Genomic DNA, 25,304 nt, shown 5'->3' with positions numbered 1-25,304 from the left:
TCATAGGACATACAGCCCTGCCATGTACCATCGTGACGGGCGAACCCGTCCCTTTCTATCGATTGCAACACATCAGAGCGTGTACTACATCAACAGCTTTCGTCAACATGCCAACAACGCAATGACCACGCTATCCAATTTCGCCGGAATACGATCCCGAAGACTTCTTCGACGGTAAACGATCCAGTCATTCAAACTATCGGTTATCAGTGAAACCCGGTCTCCGCCAGAGTAAACGCTCAGCGCTTGGGAAGAAAAGCTTCTCTATATAATCTAGGTAAAGAAACTTAAATCCATCCACCCTCCTTCACCGTCAGGGAGACACACAGTTAATTCTTCTGCTGATGTGATTGAGTGGGTTACCGCCCCTTCCTGGCTCTCTAAGTCTGAAGGTAATTTCCTCCAGCCACTAGACCGCGCTGTCATGCAAGGCCGGTAACTCTGAATCAATAGAAGACAAATAAGTCAAACAATGTTAGAATGGAAGCAGTGACAAGGAATCTATTTCAAAGTGATGATGGAATGGGTAGAATATGTCGACTGCTTGACAAATTTTATCAAAACTGTCCATGATTTGATAACTGATGTCTTGGATGGGGATAGTTTTCATCATATTCTGATCAGATCGATGTAACCTTCCGGTCTATCTGATTTGCCGATCACGACTTACAACCGATACTTTCGGAGTGTTTGTCCTCTGCATCCCGTACTTCACAGTAACCGAGTGTTCTCAGATGAAGATACAGACTTGGTAACTAACAGGCCGCCATTTTACTGCAATAAATTTGGACGTGACGATCAGCAATAATTCAACTTACCTCTTTGCGGAATTGATGAATATTAATAACACAACTGGATCAGATTAGTATTTTAGTTGAGTGAAAACGTGAGTGAGTGAGTAAGTATATTTTTACCCGGCACTCTATGATATTCCATCTTTACGGCGGCGGTATGTAAATAATCGAGTTTGGACCAGGCAATCCAGTCATCAAAAGCATGAGCATCGATCTGCACAACTGGGAACTGATGACATGTGTAATCCACGTCAGCGATCCTGACCATCCAATCCCGTTTGTCGCCTCTTACGACAAGCATCGACACCTTTTGTGGCAAGCATGGATTGCTGAAGACCTATTCAGCCTCTGTTCGTGTCCCTGTCTGTTACTGTAGTATCTTTACCACATGTATTTTCTACAGTGAGAGAGTATATGTATGCTTAACGCTACATTGAATACAATTTTAGTATCTCTATGCCGATACGTTGAAGTGCCCAGCATTGTTTTTTGGGGGCAGTTGGGACGTATCTGTACAATAGCTGTATTTTTGAAATAGTTAAGCATTGTGATTGATTTGGCGATTGGAAACACTTTTTTGCTGTGGGATTACATAGCTAACGTGTAGAGATCTGGGTCTTGCATTGGTCCTCAGTAACCAATGCTTGTCTTAAGAGGCGATTAACGGCATTGGGTGTTCCGTCTCGCTCATTTGGTTGACACAGGTCATCGTATCCATTTGTATACATCAATACTCGAGCTCTTGATCACAGGTCAGAGTAATTATTTCCAGACCACTGCCATATAGCTGGAATGTTGCTTAGTGCGGAAAACAATACGCGAATATACAGTCGAAACCCGTCTACTCGGACCCCACATATCCGGAAACCCGCCTTCCGGACGATTTTCATGCGAAACGAAACTTACGTTCATCAGTTATTGTACTCGCTTAACCGGACCAGGACGGCGAATTGTCAAACCATTCCCATAGATTTCCATTGAAAAATGATCCAGTTATCCGGACGGAAAGATCTGTGCACACGTGCATGTGTATGTGTCACGTCAATACCGTTCACCGCACGACTATGATTTCATTCTTAATCTATCGGTAGGCATTTGATGTACACAACAAACGCAAGGAATAAATATTTCGTTTGCACACTTTTTGTTCAAAGTAATTAAATTCTGTTAGATGTGTCTTTTAATGTTTATTGCCAACACAAAACGTGTTATACAGTTCCAAATAGAAACTCTTAATGCGTTGCATGCAGTCAGGTCATACGTTGCCCGCACCTCTGGGATTAGTTACGTGAAACATTTGGCTTCATTGTCTCTGGACATGGAATGAATGCACTAATGCTTTGGCAATAGTCTGGAGTGTGCTATGGTAGGTGACGGGAGTGCTTGTGGCGTCAGTTAGTAAAATTAGTAATGCAAGCATAGGTACGTCAGACCGGTTTGGGTTTATGGGTTTAAGGCTTTTTTTAAATCAGCAAAACCCTTTTAATAATCATACGAAACAACTGTTAAATTATATATGTTCCATTGTAATACATTGTTTATCTCCCCACCATGTGTCCAGGAATAGCTTTCTAATTGTTACCTTATGTTTTCAAAAAGTGCCACGTTTAATTATCAGTGTTGAAGAAAGCCAGTTACTTTTAAATACAGAGTAAGAATGCATGCAGTATTTGGAGTGCTCCCTCTTCCCTTCCTTTTAAAAGATGTTGTGTCTGATGCGCTGTAGATATGTTCGTAGCCCGACGGTTGAAGTGTTCGCTCGTCACGCTAAAAATCCGGGTGTGAATCCCCAAGCGTTTGTCGTATGTGATGTCACTTCAAGTGTCGCCCGCCGTGATACTGCTGGAATATAACAAATAGCGGCGTAAAACCAAACTCACTCACTGCAGAAACCAAATACGGGATGTCTTTGAGGAAATCTTTTCAATAGCTTTTTGACGAAGCAGAATCCGAATCGACGTACGGAGATTCAAAGTAGCGTCTCCAAAGTGACCTTATTTACATACTTGTCTGATCGTGACACCAGGAGCATCAGATCGATATATCGCATATATATAGATCACGTTGTATATTGTATGATAAAGCTGGTCGTTGGATGTTGAAATCATCGTTCTTGCTACACCGACCCTGCGGAAATGTTATTGTCGCTGAATCTTTATGCAAAGATCTAAATGTCAAACAGATGAATCTGTTTACCAGTGTCTTTTACTTTGAAGCCCAGGTAGATAAATCAGTGTAAAGGAATTGTCCATTCGACCATTATTCAGCAATATCAGATCTCAGATGTACCTGAAGCTTGACTAAAATGTCTAGGCAGACTTCATTTGATTTTGCAAGCCTAAGCAGAAATTCAGACTCGCAGAAACAGAACAACAAGAAATGTAGACAGTGGGCACCAACGGGGATGAGAACCTCTTACGTTCAAATGTCCCAAATTTCACATTGAAATTATCTGTCAGTGTACAATCACAGTTTCTCAGCAATACATTACATTTACTTTTGTTTTGTCCTGAACTTCTACAGATGTGACAATTTCTATCGTCACCGGTGACAAGTGAATAATTTATACAATAACGTTTCTCCTGTAGAGTAATGGTGATAAAGCTGATTTTTGTCTGAACTCTGAAGTGGGTGAGTGAGTGGGTGAGTGGGTGAGTGGGTTAGTTTACTTTACGCCATATTCAACAATATTCAAGCTATATGGCAGCGGTCTGAACATAATTGAGGGATGGGGTAGTGTAGTTGTTAAAGCTATCGCTTGTCACGCTCAAAGCCCGAGTTCGTTTCTCCACATGGGTACAAGATGTGAAGCCCATTTCTCATGTCCCTACCGTGATATTGCTGGGATATTGTTACAAGCGGCTTAAAACTAACTAAACTCACGAGTCAGTTAGTAGTCATGGCTGTTTGCTGGTAATGCTGTAGATCCGGTTTCGTAATGCACACACTGCATGGGCCCCATTTTTGCGACCATTGCTAAAACGGCGAAAAACAACACTCACTCTGTTCAAAGGATTAACGCACCGAACTTTCGTAAAAAAATCGAATAAATATCCCCTGCAAAAGACGAGGAGTATATATCAGAAACCGGATGAGCTTTAACGAGATTACGATCGAGAAAACGATAGCTATTTTTGGCCTTCTCTTTGTTGGCTTGAGGACAATAACCATAAAACGCTGTTAGTTATGTAATGGCAGTTAGGTAATCACCCATATAGCCGCATGATCCATTGACTTAAAGTTTAAATCAATACCGCGTCCTTTGCACGCGCTGGAATCTAAATATGCGTATCAATTCTACCATTACAGCGAAAACGGTTTCTCTCGAAATCCAATTTGAATTCTATTGAACTTGGTGAAATATTCAATAAAACAGTCGCCATTTATATTCATTTCGTCAGATTTCCAGTATTGTGGCGCAGTGCCGTCAAGCCATGTAAAAACATGTAATGTTGTCAGTTTTTGTCTGAGCGTAAACAGTTCCGATATAAATCAGAAGTGTGGAGTAGGTTTCGGTTAAAGTTTTCAATTATACCTTACCCAGGATCCTGGGCGACATCACGTGACCTTTGCGGTAAATGTTGTCACGTGATTGATCGTCATGCGATGAGACGGGCCACGTCAGTTTTTTCTAGCGGATGTCTTCTTGGAAACGATGGTTGCATCGCAAACTCTTTACATCTACTGACCTGGAAGGAGCTTTAGATGTGTAGGAATCTCTCGTCGATCTATCAATCGGAGAGGATCGATCGTTTCCGATTGGTTTAGATACCCATGGGGGTCTTCTCTTGGTATTATGGATGTGAAATAGTTTTTTCTTCCATTTTTTTCTGTTTTCAGTTTGACTGATATATTACTGCGTGTTGCTCTGAGAAAGAGAAATAAGCAGCTGTTCCTCCCGGTCGAGTACCATCTTTATGTTCAGGACAGTCTTTTTGCCCTTTTTTGAAATGAGTGATAGAGCGGCTTTAGCTCTATGACGCTTTTAGCAATATCCCAGCAATATCCCAGCAATATCACGCAGGCAATATGCTTCACACTTTGTATCCATATGGTGCAATCGAACCCAGGTCTTCGGTGAGACAAACGATCGCTTGAACCACTAGGCTATCCAACCGTTCATGCCGAGAGAAATAAACGGGAGAAAACAGACATATCTGGGGTTACAAAAGTGACAACTGCCTATATAAATCAGAAATTTATTGTCAGTTAAAGTATAGTTTTCGTTGCATTGAACTAAACTGTCAACTTTCGCTTTTGATGGATCAGACAGGAAGACAGGTATCCTTCGACATCAGAGTAGAGAGTAAACGCTTTGACAATCGCCAATTTCGTACACTGGGTGAGTTTAAAACACACAAAGTGAGTGAGTGAGTATATTGCCTTTCGCAGTTTTCCAGCAATATCACGCCGGGGACATCAGGCTTTAGACTTTTGAAGCTCGCTTAGCGCTAAGATTGTCGCAGGTGCCATACATCAAAGTTGACGTACGACTCTCACTTTAAGCGTTAAGAGAGCTTCGAAAATCTAGGGCCAGGAATGGGCTTCACATCCTGTACCCATGTGAGGAATCGAACCGAATTGTGAGCGATTTAACAATTAGGCTGCTCCATCCTCCAAAACTCACAAAGAGACACATCCCAAACATAACCATGCAAGATGAAATAAACATGTCCTGCGAGATCCATGTGACCAGCGTTTGAAATATACCGTACGTATCATTTGGATGCTTGGGGTAGTCTCGTGGTTCAATCGGTCAAACACCCTGCTTCGATACTCTACATGTTTACAATTTGCAAAGGCTAATTTGGTTCTCTCTAAGCTCAGTTAAAGATTCGGTTATAGGTAAACAGCTTATAACCTTATTGGCCATTTAACCTTAAATGGTTCGGTAACAAAACGTCATTACGTTACCAGCACTGGCTCGGTAGATTGCAGCATTATGTCAGAGACACATAAGGCGAAGTGATCCACTTCCTTACAGACATTCATGTTTCCGGCGTAGGTTGAGTATTTGCTGGTCAGACTTCATCGACATACTGCATTAAACAGATATCACGTATACACTAAGCCAGATGTGAGAAATGAGGTTTAACGGCGCACTTAAGAAAATGTATGTGTATGTGTGTCTGCTTGTACCTGCCCTGAGTCCAGCTGGTTTTATAGTGCTATCTCACTGAGATAATATACCGCAGTTCTGCATGAATACCCCACTCAGACACATTATGGTGAAGCAGAGCTGACCAGTCCTTGTAACCATCAATGCTGAGTGCCAGGCAGGGACCGACAAGCTCCATATTTCAACGTCTTTGTGGTATGACGCGGCAGGGGATCGAACTGGCGATCTTTCGCTCTCCGGGCTGACGCTCCAGCCACTACACCACGGAAGCGGTCTATAAACTAAAGAAGGGCCTCCAGAGCGTATATTGGTACAACTATATATTGTATTTTAAATAACGCTGTAAGTATTTGCTATGATCAATAAATGCTAAACCTAAAGGTCCGTTTGGCATGACGTTTATGTCTAAGTTCATGCCAGTTTTAATGACCGTTCAGATGAATAATAAGGAAATATGACTCATGTTTCAGTCTTCATACTACATAATCCAAGTCCCGATATCGGTCACCTTCTCTTTGCACTCTTCCGGCATCAGAATGTCACCCCTGGACGTCGCAGCACAGGGTCTTATCAAAATAGTCCAGGTTTTTTTGTGAACGATTACGAATGCGCCGAAACATCCCTCAAACCAGGCACTGAACTCGCAGTTGCAATTGCTGTGATCAGTTCGATGCCGCAAATGAAGTACCCGTATGTATCGGTCCTAACGCTGAAGTGATAACCCGAGGACTACATCTTCGAGACCGATCTTACGTAGAATTGGTTAGTTGGCATCAGTCCCACACACGGCCGATGAACATTGACATTACGTGCGACGGCAGATCGACATTTCCAAGCCTCCAGACGTCCAGGAGGAATGTGTCGATTTACACCAGTGAGACGTTGCATAACAATACGATTTCTTTTTTACTAATGACCCTCTAAAAGCAAAACAGTCTAATATAAGCAATACCCGTGCCCACAAGTCCTCCAATCAGCAATTGCATGATGGCAACCATCTTTTCACCATTATATGTTCAGGTAAACGTACATTAAAGTTTGCGAAGATTGCGTTTTTGCGCTACGCATTTGTTCCAAATCAGCATTTTAAGTGTGAAAGTATAACAATCAAGCAGCACGATTGAAAGATGTTTATAAATTCACTACATCAATATCACCTATGCGTTTCATTTTTGGAAGATTATATTTTCTAATGAAGATTTTCTATATTTTCGCATGAAGATTGACATTCAGATCAATTCTTGCTTCACTCGCCATAGAACATCATTTATAAGTTACCATTTACATCTATCCATTGCATTACATTTCTTGCTATGTTGCAAAAACGATTTACTGTCAATGACTGAGAGATCTCCACTATGGTTTGTTAAAGCGTTCGGTCGCCAACTCGAAGACCCGGCTCGATTCCCTACATGGGTACAAAGTGTGAAGCCCATTGCTAGTGTCTCCCGCCGTGATATTACGGAAATATTACTAAAAGCGGCGTAAAACTAAGGTCACACACTTAACTTTGAGCCCTACAGAAGCAGCATTTATTTAGGACCGGAAGCCAACCACGATATCATGCACTTCAAGAACCAATTTCCGAAAACATAAGTCAAAAACCTAACAGTATGACTTCATTCACCAAATATTAAATGTTTGTTTTCTGCCTCCATTGAGACTTGGGTCTTAGGTAAAGGATCGTTAGGTATTTTATAACTGTTCAAAGGATATCACGACCTCATCTCTACATCATCAAAACCGATTAATATATTCTCTGTCTTTATATTAGAATCGGAAACTTGGTACCTGCTTGGGACGAAGCGTTCAGTTCTTCTCCGGACCCGTGAAGATCCGGGGTAGAACAGGCCTTCAGCAACCCATGCTTGCCCTTAAAGACGACTATGTTTGTCGTAATCGTAAGAGGCGACTAGGTTCGGGTGGTCAGAATGGTCAGTCATGCTCGATGACTTGGTTGACACGTCATCAGTTCCCAGTTGCGCCGGTTGATGCTCATGCATTTGATCACTGGATTGTCTGGTCAAGACTCGATTATTTACACACCGACGCCATATATCTGGACTATTGGTGAGTGCTGCGTAAAGGTAAACTCACTCACTCACTCACTAGCCATTCCCCGATGATCTGAACGGCTTTTGACGCCTACAGATGTTGAAACCTAAAGCTGGTTGAAATTGTCTGGACCGAAAACGTATAAGACTAAGTGTATCAAAGTGCAATCATGTATATTGGTACAATATTATAAATTTAGGTACGTATAGCATATTTATCTGTTTTGTTTGCTCAATTTTATAATTTTTATTACATACAAATAAGTGGTAAACACCATAACACAAAAAGCGACATTTCAAAACTAACGCTTGATTTCACTGACTGCTATTAAATTTCATGAGAGTGAGTTGCTTGACAATATCTGTTTTAAATTTACGTGTCTCTTATTTACGCTCGAAAGAAAATGACACAATAAACAGAATGCAAATGACGCAATTAAGTGTGTTCCAAAGTTTTCTTTAAAATGTTTATGTTCAAAACATGTCGAGACGTTCGGACGTTGAAAACACGTCAACTGAAATATGTCATAGCGTTTTTATAGCCATATGACTTCCCTTTGGGTTTACAAAAATCTCAAGCTCTTATTTTTCCCGTTAACAGATTTTCACAGAGTATAAAGTCGTTTTTCTCTTGTGAAAACGACTGTTAACTTTTCAGCATGACAGGCGATCTTGGAGCGAGTTACAAAGTAATTTTTATGGAATTTAATAAATAGTTTTTCATTGACAGGAATATGAAAAGTGAATAATTTTAATAAAAAGGGTATTACGTTGTAATGAAACATTCTCTTCATGTAGGAACAGCAGGCGATGGGGGTGGCCGAGTGGGTAAGGCGTTCGCTCGTCACGCCTGTGATTCCCCACATGGACACAATGTGAGAAGCCCATTTCTGGTGTCCCCCGTCGTGATATTTGAGGGATATTGCTAAACGCGGCGTAAAACTAAGCTCACTCACTCACTCATTTAGGGACATCCTGAACTCAATAAAAACATTCTGGGAACATGTTCCTCATATTGCTAACTTAAAACATGCACACACAAGGGTAGCATATATTAACATCAATACTATTTAAAGTCAGGAAAGTGTCGTTGAATGATCCTACAGCGAAGGATCGTCACCTGTTTATAAGATTCGTAGTATAATTGACATTTATTTTGCACCAAAAAGGTATATATATGCCCAAAGCGCTAACACATTATGACCTGGACAGCCCAATCAACCAATAAAGTTAAGGTATAGGATACTCGTAAAGTGCGGTCCAAGGGACATAATTCTATGGCGTTCGCTTATAATAAAATAGAGTTCGGTTGGTGGAGGGCGCGAGATGTCGATTTAAAGCAAAGTTTCAATAATTCATTCGACCTTGTTATATTCACATTGTAATACATAATACATAATTGAATTCATAATTCTTTTCGGAATAAATTATATAGTAGCTTTGCTTGGGGTTGATAGTATTAATGATAAGAATGACATTTTGATTTTACAGACGTGTGGCGTGGTAGTGTGCCTTAAACGAGGTTATTGAAGTATCTTCACATGAAGTCAGGTCGTAAAATAATTTTGTTCTATGTGTATGTGAACCCATGTCACAACACAGGGTACTGAGAACTCAGCTGTGTGTATTAACGAAGCAATTTACGTACAAACCAAATTTCCTACTCTAATTTGACCCGTGAAGGTCCTGGGGTAGATTAGGTCTTCAGCAACCCATGCTTGCCATAAAAGGCGACTCAGCTTGTCGTAAGAGGCGACTAAGGGGATCGGGTGGTCAGGCCCGCTGACTTGGTTGACACACGTCATCGGTTCCCAATTGCGCAGATCGATGCTCATGTTGTTGGTCACTGGATTGTCTGGTACAGATTCGGTTATTTACAGACCGCCGCCATATAGCTGTACTATTGCTGAGTACGGCGTAAAACTATATGCCAGAAATATGTCCCAGATAATCATTATCTTTCCTTCTGCTGAACCTTTTCTGTCATGCAATAGTCCAAAATGAAACAAGTCAGATTCCTTCTGGTTCTGACAATTTACAAATGTTTCCCCACCTACGGGAAAAATACCGCCATGTTTTCCACACCAAGTAAATGTAGAAAAGGTTCGGCAATTTCAGGAAGAAATGTATTCATATTTTGGAAATAATCCATTATCAAGTATTTGCTGAGGTGTGAACTTTTAAATTCATGAATGGAAATGTCTGCAAATCAGGTTATACATACATACATGGAAAAGGTGCAGAATACGGTGAACTTATGTTTAAAAGATGAGCGTTAAAGCGCTCGCTCGTCACGCCGATGACCCGGGTTTGAGTCCCCACATGGGCACAATGCAAATCCCGCCATGGCATGTATTTCTTACTGTGGTTACGTATATTTCAGAGCTGTACTGTCTGGCGTTCGGTCCCTGTTGCATTAAAAGGACGTGTCTTAGTGAGTATGAATGTACGCCGTTTTCAGCAATATTCCAACGGCGGGGAACAGCAGCAATGGGTTGAATACATGGTGCGCATGTGGGGAATCGAACCCGGACATTCGCCTATCGAACATTTTAAAGAGAAATTTTAATCATGGTTCACAATCTCAACATACTACATTCCACAAACAGAATCCCTCCTATAATGGTTTAGAATTTCGTGAAAATACAAAGTGAGTGAGTGAGTTTGGTTTTACGCCGCTTTTAGCAATATTCCAGCAATATCACGGCGGGGGACACCAGAAAATGGGGCTTACACATTGTATGAAAATACAAAGACAAAGGCATATTTGGAAACATGGCGAGTACGGCACAATGCACGTTGTTAACACTGAAACACATCGTCCCATCCATAACAATTGTTTGAGTCAGAAACAATTCCCAGTGCCCTGTAGTTGAACTCCCGACAAGTCCATGTAACATCATTCTTTCTCTCATTCGACTTGATATACTTGATGATATCGATGCGCCTGGACCATAAGCCATGTCTTCGTCTTCGACATCGTGTCTTGGAAACGATTGGACGATAACCCGTTTTGCTGGAGTCCCTAATAGAATTTGGAGACAAACATATTGTTCATGTACTGCACTAAACTGAATTTGTAACTAAATGCTTAGCAATCCATTTTCTTCTCTGTTTTGATTTAGTTGCCAATTAGAGGAAAACAATTATCATTGATTTTTCGACAAATGTAATCTGTCCAAGTTTCCAGATATGAGCAATCTAGATATAAACATACCAGTAATTATGAACTGAGTCGGGTGTGCTTAGAAATCAATATTTCAGTCGCAATTTGATTGGTTTTGAAACTGAAGACATTGGAATCTCAAACCAGAGACTTTTTGTCTTGACTTTTACAATTAGCGTGATTATATGTTTGTCTCATGAAGAGAAAACAGCAAACCTACTGCTTGACAAGTATTGAACCACGACCTGACAAACGACCCCAATTTTCATATATGGGACCGTCCTCCAGAACATTCCATTTGAAATATGAGGGAAACAGGTTGTCGTCCAAATATTGAAAAGTCGTGATGGTGTTTTGCTGAACGAAATCGTTCTACGAGACACGTGTTTAATAGTAGCGGTATTGATTTCACGCCACGGTCAGCATGTATTGCACGTGCTTAATCGCCAGTCTACCTGTAGCAACCAAGTGTATTCGTCCAGATTACTTGGCCCGCCTGCTTGTCACAAACGCGTTCACTGCACTGGCTCATCTAATACTTGTCAAGCAGTACACATTGTCAGGAAGTAGACAAAACGTTGTTGTAGAAGAAAGTTGTTGTGAAAGTACTCCAATATGGTTAAACTTTACAAAGTGGTGTACCATGTGCGCTAGGAAATACTTTACAAATGTGCACAGCACCATACTATACGTGTATGTGGAATATCTGGTATCATGTTTTTTAACCCCCGCAACAACGAAGTACGTTTTTTGTGTTTTGTTTTGGGTTTTTTCTTTGTTTTTGTTGTTGTTGTTTGTTTTTTTTGGTTTGGTTTGTTTTTGGGTTGATTTTTTTTAGGGGGGGGGCGGGCGGTTTGTTTTTGTTTTGTTGTTGTTTATAACATACAAAATACCCTGATCAATGGACGTTTTCTCTTTTCTCTTCCTGTTGAGAAGATCCCGGTGGTCAGACTCGCGGACTTGGTCAGCGATGCGCATGCTGTTCACTCGATTGTCTGGTCCAGACTCGATTATTTACAGACCGTCGTCATATTGTTGGATTAGTCTTGAGTGCGGGCGTAAAACTATTCTAGTGGTTAGAGTGTTCGCTCGTGACGCCGAAGACGCGGGTTCGATTCCCCACATGGGTCCACTTCGTGAAGCCCATTTCTGCTGTTCCTCGCCGTGATATTGCTGGAATACTCGCTCACAATACGACGCGTGTCCAAGGAGAAGCAGTGGCAGCCAGTCTTATCTTACTGAGTAATCCGGCATAAAATACATTCTTCCGTCTGCCTTTCTCCATCATCAGGTTGTAAGTATTTAAAAATTGCCCCCCCCCCAAAAAAAAACAAAAACAAAAACAAAACAAAACAACAACAAACAAACAAAAAAACAAAAAACAAAAAAACAAAAACAGAAAAAAAACACACAAAAAAACACACGATTAATCAATGAATAGGCGTGTTTTATGTTATATTACTTAACGGTGAGTCGGGACAGTCTAGCGGTTAAAGCGTTTGCAGATCACCGAAGACCCGAGTTCTATTTCCCACATGGGTACAATGTGTAAAGCCCATTGCTTGTGTTTCAAGCATGATGTTTCTGGAATCAATATTAAAAGCGGCGTACAACTATACTCACTCACTATTTTTCTGAACGAAAATCAGGAAATAGTTATCCGTTGCTATGTCAGGAAATCGAATTTACTGCAAACGTTTCATAGAAACGTATTTCATAACAATATACATTTTGAGAAATTAATGTTTTTTATCCACGAGTGGCATGTAACTGAAACAAGTATAGACAGCATATGAACGAAATATTTTCAGTCATATTTACTCGCCTGCCGCTCGAAAACCATTAATACCCCTTCACGTTACAAAATCATCGATGTTAATTTCACTTAATTTTTTCCCAGTCTTAACTTTCTTGTATTAGGCATTCAACGGCCGTGTTTTTACAAAACGGTGGACCTGATTAATCCTCGCTCCGGTAGCTTTTATATCTCTGACCTCAATTTCACACTCAATAGAGCCAGCGCAATTGTTTCTTTGTTTGCTCAAGATTGGTATTAAGAGAGTATTAATGTAATATGCCACGGACACGGAATGGCAGACCAACGCTGTTTCATCACAGCATATTCTGCGGAGTGTTCTCGACGAACTCCGCGGCGGGGCATGTTAACGCGAGACTTGATCTCGTTTGCTATTGTACACATGAAACTGGATATCGATGGAAATTGTATTGAGTTGGCGACGCAATTGTTTTCAGTGATATTCGTTTGTAATGGCTTGCTACTTGGTCGATCGGAATGAAAACGCAAATCATTGTATCCTCGGCTGTGCCTCAAGTACAATGGGGTGGCCTTCTTTACACGAGAAAAGCCGAATGGAAATGTAAGATTAATGTAATCTATGTACCACATCTCCCGTCAGGGTTTCAAGTAAGAAAGGTCTCTCAGAAGCCTATCCTTATGGTCCGTAGAGACGTAGAGACCACGTGAATCGGGCGGTATCGGTCGTGTTTCACTCGACATCAATACCACAGTTACCTATATCTTGACGTTGGGTGGTGTGTTTGTTTGTGTGTTTGTTGTTTTAACTAAGCAATGTCCCAACTATAGGGCGACGATCTGAAAATAGAATCTGGACCAGACAATCTGGACATTCCGGTCGGATGGCTGAGTGAGTTTAGTTTTACGCGGCATTCAACAATATTCTAGCTATAACAGCTATTGAATGCCTAAACGGTCATTAACAGATAATTCGGTGATCGTTAGCATGGGCATCAATCTACACAACTGGGACATCATGACGTGAGAGAACCAGTCAGCGAGTTTGAATACCCGATCTTTCCTGTTTCTTACGGCATGCATGTTTTACTGAAGATCAGTTCTAACCCGGATCTTCAAGGTCCCAAGTGGATGTGGAACGATAGTGTTGAGTTAAGATGAGCTGAGCCATACGTCACATCGGCGTTATTCCAGCCACATAGTGACGACATCAAGTCGACATTTACTGTTAACAATTCAGGTATATTTCGGTGATTTCCTAACGGCAAAAGAGTTCGCTCATCACGCCGAAGACCCAGGTTCGATTCCCCACACAATGTGTGAAGCCAACTTTTGGTGTCCCGCGCGGTGATACTGCTGGAGTATGACTAAGAGCGACTGTGTTCACTTGTCTCTAACAGGGTAAAAGGACTTGGATCGTAGAGTTCCAAAAGCACTGAAGCTGATCCCGGTCCCACAAGTCTATAGCTAATGTCCTCAAAAGTTGTTTCGCAAATTCGTATATGTCTCTCATAGTTGTATAAAGTTGGTCCACTGATTTCCAGCTTCTAGGACACTTGTTTTGATGATGATAACAATTGTCTTAGTACTGTTTTCACATTCTCCTCGACCGATTGAAGAAGATGGCGCCATGTTTGTTGACAAACTGAAAATAGCACCTGCCTGACCTTTGTATCTCTATCCGAATATAACCTAAACGGATATCGTTTTCATTTGCATTTTTTCTGCCACGAAACCTATCTATTTTGTTATAAGTAATTTCACATATCACCCCTGAACTAACCCTTCATTTATTTTCAATCAAATAACACTACATACGAAATAGATTAAGAGGGGGAAATATGGAAATTATTACAATATTATTCATGATAACAATAATAGTTAATCGGAAAACTCTACAAAGATGGTCACAATGCTTCGTGGTCCAGACTGAAGATAGTATTGCAGGATTTAACGACCCATTAAACCAAATCTGCTTTGACACACACCTGAGCGAGCAATTGACAACATTCGATTAGTTGTACATTTCAATATGGGTGTCAATATCGCCCTGATGACATCCGAATTTCTCGCTGTGGGCTTGTTTAGTCGCCCGCGTTAGTGAATCAGCCCTTCTATTGTGCTGGTGCCTGATTATACCATGTTGGTGAACCTTTAATCAAAATGGTATGAATAATGTATATTTCACGGCGATTTCTTATACAAGGTATGTGGATATAAATAGAATGAAATTGAAATTGATACCTGAAGGGAATCTGCTTTCATTTCGTTTGTGGGCAAATTGATCCTGAGTTCTTAAAACCGTTTTCGATTTGCCGCATTCTGTTATCCCTTTTGTGGCTTTTGAGACATTGCGTTGTTATAGTGCCTCGGTTTAAAAGCGTCGTTTGATAGTTCATTTACTTCGATTAATACTACTTAAAAGTGAATGGGCCGTTTGGAAATCCAGTCAATTTTGAAAGGCTCGATAAAAGACAGCTTCATGCTGCATGTGCATTCTCTTGAAATTTTATTGTGATTAAAAGAATCTCACTCAGGGTTAAATCTGCCGAGAGAGAGATAAAGTGAGTGAGTGAGTTCAGTTTAGCACCGCACTCAACAATGTTCCACCTATGTGGCGAGACACCGTAGGGAGTGATCTTAAGAAGAGAGAGAGAAAGATAGGGAGATAGAGATAGATAGATAGATAGACAGATAGATATAGATAGATAGATCGGTAGATAGAGATATAGGTAGATAGATAGATAGAGAGAGAGAGAGATCCTATGGTTCGATCGAGTACCCACTTGGTCTCCACTTGGCGTGATATTGTTGACTATTGCTAAAAGCGGCGTAAAACTAGACTCATTCACTCACTCATTGCACGTCACAGTTTAACATGGCTACTTCGCTAAGACACATTAACTCACTCCGAGCCGAGTCCTCTTTCATCCCTTTCATGACAAGCACATGGCAAGGTAACAACAAGTACCAGCGTTCATCATCTGTTAGTTTCATCGGATCCAAATGATCTCTCTTCCAACAATAATACCATTTCATTCCTCTTCTCCATTCTACGACCCTTCAACTGTTTATAAAACTTCTAAACTTCTCACAAGTTTGGTTTATTCACGTAAACTTTTCTGATGTGGGGCTTTGTTTCATTGCTTTCTTTATGGAAGCAGCGACGCAAAAAACGTCCCAAGTATGAGACAAAATCAAAAGCCAGAAAAACAATATAGAAATATGAAAAACGCCTTAGGGAAATTAATCTAAGTAAGGAATCAACGTTTGACTTGCTATTCTGACCAAGCACCATCTTTATTTCATTACGATCAATTTTTCACCCGGTCGAGAATACTTTTTAGAACATAGCTTGAAAACTATACCTTTTGCAAATATTACATTTTTAACGAAAAAAACCTTCTGTGTAATAGGTGAACAAAAAACCCTCAAGTTAATCAACCACAGACTGGTCTCGTTGTCAGCTTTTTAAAATGAATGCATACCTTGTCAGTCTGTCTTGCATAACACAGGGATCAAAATTTAATTTCGTGTGGTTGAGTGTCGGCTACGTTTCTTGAACAAGCAGTTCTGCTTGAGATAAATATCTTTTTCTGACTCAGTTGGAACTGTTGGAGCCAATGTGCCCTTCATGATTGGCACGGGCTTAACCCACCTCGCCTGTCCAGGTTGAAAAAAATACATTCTGCTCAACTTTACATAAGGGCTTCAAATGTTGTTACAGAATTATTGAGCAGCAAATCTAAAATTTCCAAACATTCAATGAAGGAACATTCAGCCACCTTTAATTAAAATGTATCTTCCAAAGACAAAAAAACCCAACAAAACAACAACCCAAACTTCTTTCAGCTGATGAGAATTCCGAAGGCTTACGGTTAAAAGTAAGCATTTTTGAATTGGGAGTTTTGGAATATTGTTAAAAATAGCGGTAAACCCAGTGGATCAAATGAATCCCCGACTTTCGACCCTTGAATATACGGGGTATAATAGGTCTGTAGCAACCACAAAAGGCGACTCTGCTTGTCCGGGTGGTCAGGCTCACTGAATTGGTTTACACATGTCATTGGTTCCCCACTGCGCAGCTTGATGGTCATGTAGTTGATCACTGGACTGCCTGGTCCAGACTCGATGGCAGTGGTGGCATCGTAAAACTCACTCACTCACTCACTCACTCACTCACTCACTCACTCACTCACTCACTCACTCACTCACTCACTCACTACGCCCCAACTTTCACACCTGAAAGTCATGTCACGAGTGTGTATTTTCTGTATATTTTGTTATTAATTAAATAATAATTATCATGGGTCACAACGTTTAGTGTTTTGAATAATAACTATGATGGGTCACATTTCGTATGATAGATGGTCAGCAATTTTAAGATTTGGGCAGCAGGCTCTCCGGAAATTATCTGCCCTTGGGTTTCTGTTTGTTACTTCCGGGAGACTGCTAGAGATTTCTACAGTGTTGGCGATGGTCGTATGTGCCCGAACTTTCGGGAAATGAGTATATATGTAAAGGCTAGTTGCCGTGTTGAGACGGGGATCCATAACTGGAGCATACAATCGCTGCTAACGCTTGATCATCACTGCCGCCGCCAGAACGCTCACTGTGTTACATTCCGCAAAACTGATTCTCTCTCGCATTAAGACTTTGGTGAGTTTGCTAAATTATATTTTGTGACCCATTGCCTTACATATTGTCTCACGTGTATTGTATTTGAAATCAGTATTGTGAAATTGACTTGTGACTTTGTATACCTTGCTCTCTATTTTCTAAATAATATAATATTTGAATGTTTTAGACTGGTCTTTGTTCTGTTTTGCTGGTTTCTTACATCGTTTGTCACGGAAAATTCCTAACCGTAACAGTCAGAATAAGTAATCTGAACAGACAGACGGAACACAGACAGGCAGAAAGACACAGAAGTCTCCACTCAATTTATACATTAAAATACACAGGAAGAAAAAGTATGAGATGGTATATCTTTGGAAAGTGAGCCACCAAAAACGGGTTTAGGGAGACTATGAAATGAGAAATTACATAAAATTTGTATAAATTCAAGTCAGTAAAACAATCTGTACAAATAAGCTGAATACTAATGCGCTAACTATATCAACACATTGCAGTGTTTGCTGAAATAGTTGTGGGATTAGAATGTCTAGGTCCTATATTTTAGCTACAACATAAGTATTTCCCAGCAAGCAAGGCCATCAGGACTTGCATGAAGCAAAGGCTATATAGGTCCTGATGGTTTTCAGTCGGCTTCGACCACAAGGTGCGATGTTCATTTCGAACGCTGCACATGTACCGCAACACCCAGTTGCAACTGCGAATAGAGGCTAGCATGTGATACTGAAGAGCTCGAGCACCATGTAGAAAACAACCCTGCATTCCAGTGAATATGTTAAGCCCATTTCTGGTGTCCCCCGCCGTGATATTGTTTGAATATTGCTACTCCTGAGAACTTAAACAAAAGCAATGATTTGACAACCCCAAACTTCCCTACCCCTCCACAACACGACCCATCTCTCCTCCCAAATCACCACAAAATCACCTTTTAAAGGATAGTGTGTGGTTTTAAACAAATCTCTTATAAATACTTTCTTTTTCATGAAAAAAAAGTCCAGGGGCGGTAGGGTTGCCTAGTAGTTAAAGCGTCCGATCGTCAGCCAAAAACTCGGGTTCGATTCCCCACATGGACGGAATCTGTGCAGCCCATTTCTTGCGTCCCCAGCCGTGATATTGCTGAAAGGCGGCTTAATATCATACTCATTCGCTCACTAAATGTCCCAAGGCAAAATTGAAAATATAGATACGTTCCCGCAGAAACATGTCCGAAATTCGTCCACTCAACCTCAACGGAAATATTACCTGGCTCACTTCCTACACCTATCATATGTACGTGGAAATAGTCTCCGCAAGCCAAGGACAAATAAACCTTGTATAAGCCGATATTTCTTTCTACTGCTCCAGAGAGGCGTTACTTTAATGTGAAATGTTGTTTTGCCATCAAATATTGACTCATTATCGGAACAATCAACTGATTGTGTGTGAGTCCCTCTGATCTTTCATGTACGACATCATTGCGCCCCTGTTGGTGTCAACAGCGGCCAATCAATAGGATGTTGTTATCGCACCCGTGTTCGGCTGGCGAGGGACATTTGTTCTGGGTGAACTCCGCGCATTGCCTTGTGGGAAGTGATACTGGCCGTAGGTTCACTGCTTCCAACGCTCCAGTTCTCACCATGTACGAGATTCCCCGAATAACCGCGTGACGTTCCGGAGTTCCATCTTTGATATGCGATACTTGCTGAACTTCGTGACGAATGTTGTTAGAAACCATGGCAACGGTTTGAAGTCAGTTTTAGAATGAATCTATTTTGCACATTACACAGTTTGTTTTGAAGCTGATTAGTTAAGAAGGTATTTGCTTATTATTCGTAATGGCACACATTGTTACGAGTGTTTCGTCGAAGTAAATGACTTCGATCTCTACATCAGTGTTTTTGGGTTCCCCAGTGCGTATATTCCGGGTAAACATATAGATATAACCCACACCACCTGCAATTCAAACCTACTCTGGTCGTGCAAGGTGAATGAGAGAATCATTACATGATTTGTCGTTTCTCGTGATTCTTCAAAGGCAATTAGAAGTTGGGGTAGTAATAAAACTTCTTGAGTTTATTTTCACGATGTTTCGGGGCTTATCCTAGCCCCTTCTACTAGTTGTTTAGGATATCTGTTGAGGGTGACGAAAATCATTTTGAGGTGGTCGATTTCATCTTGGAAATGTGCTGGGTCGCAGATAGCCTTGGCGCGTCTGGTTAGGGTTGATACAATGGCTCGTTTAATTTGTGGATGGTGGTTGGGCAAATAATGAATATACTGGTCAGTGTGTGTTGGTTTTCTATAGACAGAACAAGTGATCTTGTTGGATGAATTATCGAGGGACACATCTTCAGTTTCCATGGTAACCTGGATGCGGGAGTGCTGTTTGTTAAGGTGATCTAGGAGAACACCGTGTCATGGTCAGGATCAAGGATGGTGAAAGTATCATCAACCTTTCGATACCAGCATAGTGGTTGGAATGGCGATGTTTGTAAGGCTAACTCTTCAAAACTAGTCATGAAAATTTCAGTAATCAGAGGGGATGGTGGTGAACCCATGGGGAGCCCATGAATCTGTTGATGGATGTTGTTTTGCCATGTGAAATATGAAGTCTGGAAAAAGCTGGATACCAACTTAGTTATGCTGTCTATACTGAGTGTTGTGTCAAGAGTATCAATGCAACCGTTTAACTTTCCACGGAGGATATCAAGAGCTCCATGAACTGGAATGTTTGTAAATAAGTCCACAATATCATAACTTACCATTCTGCCTGATAATCCAGAGTCCGACAGCCTGTTTACAAATGATGCCGAGTTGCTGATGAATGATTTACCTTCTTTCCCCAAAGGGGGAAAAAAGGTTAGAACGACATTGAGCTGTATTGTAGTAAACTGACCCTCTGGAGCACACTAGTATTCTAGTTTTTACAGGATTAATAAGGATCTGTCATTTCTAATTTAATCCAACAACACTACTATATATCCAAATAAGATGTATTCATTCTATGAGTCATGTTAGTTGTAACCATTCACTACTAATTCTAATATGTTGTCATAGCATTCCTGTTAGCTACTGGTATCATGTTGTCGTAGCATTGTGACGTCATAGGCATTGTGAGGTCATAGGTATTGTGAGGTCATGGGCAGAGTTAACAGTTAAGCCTTACTGTTCACTTCAGCTCAGCCTGATGAGGGGGCTAGGATAAGCCCCGAAACGTCGAGAAAATAAACTCAAGAAGTGGCTATCCATAAAAAAAATGTCCTATATTGTCGTCTCTCGCCGCACTCAGCAATATTCCAGCAATATGTCGGCGGTCTATAAATAATCAGTTGTGGACCAGACAATCCAGTGATTGATATCATGAGCACCAATCTACAAATGTGGGATACAATGACACGTGGCAACTAAGTCAAACCTGTCCACCTGATCCCGTTAATAATCTAATTCGACTAGAATTATTGTGGAAGAAGTATTCGAACTGGTCGATGGAAGGGAATAAATAACAATTCCTGGTGTTATGGCTCGTTTCACAACTGTACGCACAGATGCTCATGATGTCAATCACGTTTCTGTTACATTCACAAACAATGGTCTAATATCTGCATTTTATAAACTTTGCGCCCAGAAGTCCGAATATACCTATTCCCTGGTTATTTCATTTGATGTGAGTGAATATGATTTTACGCCGTTTTAGCAATATTCAAGCAACATCATTGTGGGGGGACACATTGTACCTATGTGGGGAATTGAACCCGTAAAGCGAAAGCTTTAACCACTAGGCCACTCCATCGCCCCCATGATCCCACGAATCGTTTACTATTCGCCATGGCGAAGCAGTATAGCCAAGAACGGCTTAAAACACCATTCGGTCACAGACACCTAATACAATCTGACCTATGAAGAACATGATTGCAATACAATCCCTGACCAGACAGGTTCTCTGATGATTTGCGTTTGCAACTCTTACAACGAATCCAGTACACATCAAATGTACACGTGATCACGGATGCTGAATAACCCGAATTAGTCCCCCACCCAAGGAGTCCATCATTTTTCCCAATGCTCCCACGGGGCATCACGTTATGCACAATTCTTCTGACTGATTATGACAACATCCCTGAAGAAACTAACCCTTGTTCCGATTCTCCCGAAAATGTACAATAAGAAGGATAGAACGCTCGATCAGGGCTGGTTAGATCAACATCAAATCCATATGACGCATAAGTAATAGTTCCATGCAGCGTGTACTATAAAAAGGTCAGTGGGATTCGCTGTAATGGAACTACGCCACTGGCGGTGTGTGAAGTTCATTTCAAGATTGAAAATATCGCCTACAGACTTGACCTAATGACCTATACGTCAGTAGCACTGACGAACATGAGCGGTGATCGGACATTAAAGTCGACGTTAGTTTGTTTTACTAGGGCTGATAAGAGTTAATAGGTTCGCTGTCGTCCGTATTAATGGCTTTATGAGTGAGTGAATGAGTAAACTGTATGGTTTTACGCGACTTTCAGCAATATTCAAGCAATATCACGGCGGGAGACACCGGAAATGGCCTCAGACAGTGTGCCTTTTGTGGGGAATCGAACTCGGACATTCAGCATAATGAGCGGACGCTTTAACCACTAGGGTACCCACAGCCCCGTCGGGATGGTGAGTGAAATGGCTGCGATATTTTGGTATGAGACATCCAGTCAGTGTTGAAGAAGTAGTTAGTTAATGTGGTTTGGTATGGTGAATGTTTCGTATTAACTTGGGGCTGGAATAACGAGTGCTGGCGTGATGGCAGATCGATGTCAAGCGACGCGTCCGTATTAACGGGAAGATGAACTGATGTATATTGGTCTGCTGACAGGCTAATTCTGCAAATCATTAACGAGACACACTGATAAGTGTTATTATGATGACAGGCCAGTTTAGACCTACCTGTCTGCATTAACGAGGTTCTGGGTTGGCGAGTTTCCGTTTGGGTAGAGTTGGTCTCAGGATACCTGTCTTATTAAGGACACTGAAGGGTGTCAGACTGCAGATACAGCAGGGACAATAAACGTTTCAACGCCAGCTATCCAGATTAATAGGAGGCCCTACTGACGACAAAAAATAGGACCCACCTTGCAGCTAAAACTAAATATACACATAATGTCACAACACCTGGGAGTTTTACCACCATGAAGACATGTATATCCGTATCATATTTACGTTTGTTTGTATGATTATTGTGTCTCTTCAGATGCACCATACATTAATATTAGATCCACACGTCAAAGGGGAGGATCACCTGCAATACGTGCACCCGTCATTAAGTTGCCGCTGGAGATGTTGGTTGTCTAACGTCAACTATCAACCATTTGGACATAAACCATCCGTTAACTAATAACGTTAAGGACCGTCACCGAGCACGCTGTCAATCATATTATTGTCAATATGGACAGAGAATTCAATAACAATCGTGCCATTGCAGGTATCAGTTATTAAAAACGGGACTATCTCAGAGAAGGTTATAAATGCCTTTTGCATGTCGCCCTCTACAGAGACTGGGTCGTATCACAGGCCTCTGAAACAAACCACACGTATGGCAAACACAGTAATATAAGGGTTGCGATACTGTGTTTGTGCCAACGTTGAGTATCAGCTGAAAAGGGGATTGGTGTTAAAGTTAATTCATTGCATAATCTACTATTCATGTCTACATTAACAGGCGATTTACTCATTAACGACTTCCGAAGTGCCGATCCTGAGCAACGAACCTTCTGTTGCACTTTTAAGCCAGGCGACTTCGTCAATGATGCAGTGCTCGTTCGAACAGTCTTCCCCTAGTATGGCACCTCGCTTGGTTGATACTAGTTCCGCTACTTCTCTGAGAGACATTTAGAAGCCGTGAAGATGACGGAAAACCAAGTTCAATATATAGTTAATATCTTTATTGCAATGAGTGCGAGGTGATGTACTGCTTTCAACAATGTTAGCATCGATATTGAGACTATTCCCGACATATTTGGCTCGCTGAAGAAAACTATGGAGAGCCTTATTTGTCAAGATTCTTGACATGCTTCAGAAGATCGTTTGAAAGTATCATTTTGAAGAAAAGTCACACACTGGATTTTAGTGGAAGCAGCTGGTCCTGAGTACCTTCTGTTTCACTTTTCAGAGGAGCCGACTTCATCCAGTCGAAGGTCTCAGCATAGACGCTCTTCTCCCCAACACACTATCTGTTCACTGGTTGTGGTTGCCGTTCAGAGAGTTTGATAGTTCGCTTGGATCATACTCAGGACAGAAGGACAGAACGGTCACCATAACCTATTGTTACTAATGTCCATTACAAATGGTAGACCTTCCATATATAATATTCAAAAAGACACCCATCGGTCAGCTTTCGGGACCACAGAGTCCCCTGCGGTCGGAAATATCATTTTAAATATCTGCTCACATACAGAGGTGGTTGAAAAATACCTCCGCAATGCACCATTAACCTGTCATCCTTATCTTGTCCAAAGCGTCCTCTATCTCACGCGACATGTCGCTCTAAAGCGCCCTCTATCGAGTACAATCAAGACGACACTGCCTGTCGCCCTTCTTGGAACTACTCGGGCCCAGCCGATGTACTCGTTGATAGGACAAATTAAAAGCTGGTTCATTTAGATCTAACACCGACTTGGAAGACATAAATGTCTGGGGAACTTTCATTAGGCTGGTGCACAGACACTTCGGCTTTGACATGATTGTAGATTTGCTACCTCTCCGTGACACTGTGTTGCTGCTGCAGGCGAGACAATCCGCCACCAGCTTTGTCGGTGGAAATACCTAATCATGTGTGTTCTCTTGTAAGCGTTTGGTGACATTTAATAGGGGAAATTGAATCAAATATTTGCACTTGGGTTAGGACTGCTGACTCATGTTTAATGTCGAGATTGAGTGTTAGGGAACGAAACTCAATATTTACTACTGGGTTTGTAGTACTATTTAATGTTTTGTGGAAAATGGACGTTTTCACAACCTCATGTAGATATTGCGTCTGGGTAAATCTTCAAGATGTTCATATAACTCCCTTTGTGCTGTGAATGTGACCTTTCCAAATGGATCGCCAATGTTCCTTTGAAGCTTCACCTCCGAACATTTTTTATCCTACGCCGGTTATCGACCGAACCTCTGCATTTTGTCCTTCTACTCTCTTTACTTTGGTGTTTCACACTGTCGTTCCATATCATCCATACTCTCGTTTCACCCTTCAGCTTTTGTCGTGTCACCCTCTATATTGTCGTTTCACTCATCAGCTCTTGTCCTCTCAACTCCGATACTGCCGTTTCGCCATTCATCTTTTATTGTTTCACATCCATAGCTCCAGACTACTCTTTACTCTCTACTCTTTTCCCTATCCTCTCTCGTTCCACTCTTCACCCTCGTGTGTTTCACTCTCCACACTGCCGTTTCAGCTCTCACGTTTTGTTTCACCTCCACCGTCCAACCCATATAGCCGTTTAACCTTCCCCGAGGTCGATTCGAAATTCGTCTGTTGCTGTTTATCCTCTACTATCTCGTTTCAGCTATTTCAGCCTCCCGAAAGCTTGTGATTTACCATACTTAAACCGATATTTCAGCTCAAATTGAGATGATTTTCCCTGACCAGTTGGGCAGTCTTTTTCAACTTCCTGGGGAGAATGCCTACCAACAGGTACTGACATCCATCTCATACACAGGGTATGCCCTCAATGCTGGATGACAGATGAACATTGTCCCAACTGCATTACTTTGTCCAGTCTTCTGGATTGTGTGTTTCCGGTGG

Source organism: Haliotis asinina, chromosome 1 (assembly GCF_037392515.1).
Source record: "Haliotis asinina isolate JCU_RB_2024 chromosome 1, JCU_Hal_asi_v2, whole genome shotgun sequence".
Taxonomy (NCBI): Eukaryota; Metazoa; Mollusca; class Gastropoda; order Lepetellida; family Haliotidae; genus Haliotis; species Haliotis asinina.
This window is presented reverse-complemented; position numbering follows the sequence as displayed.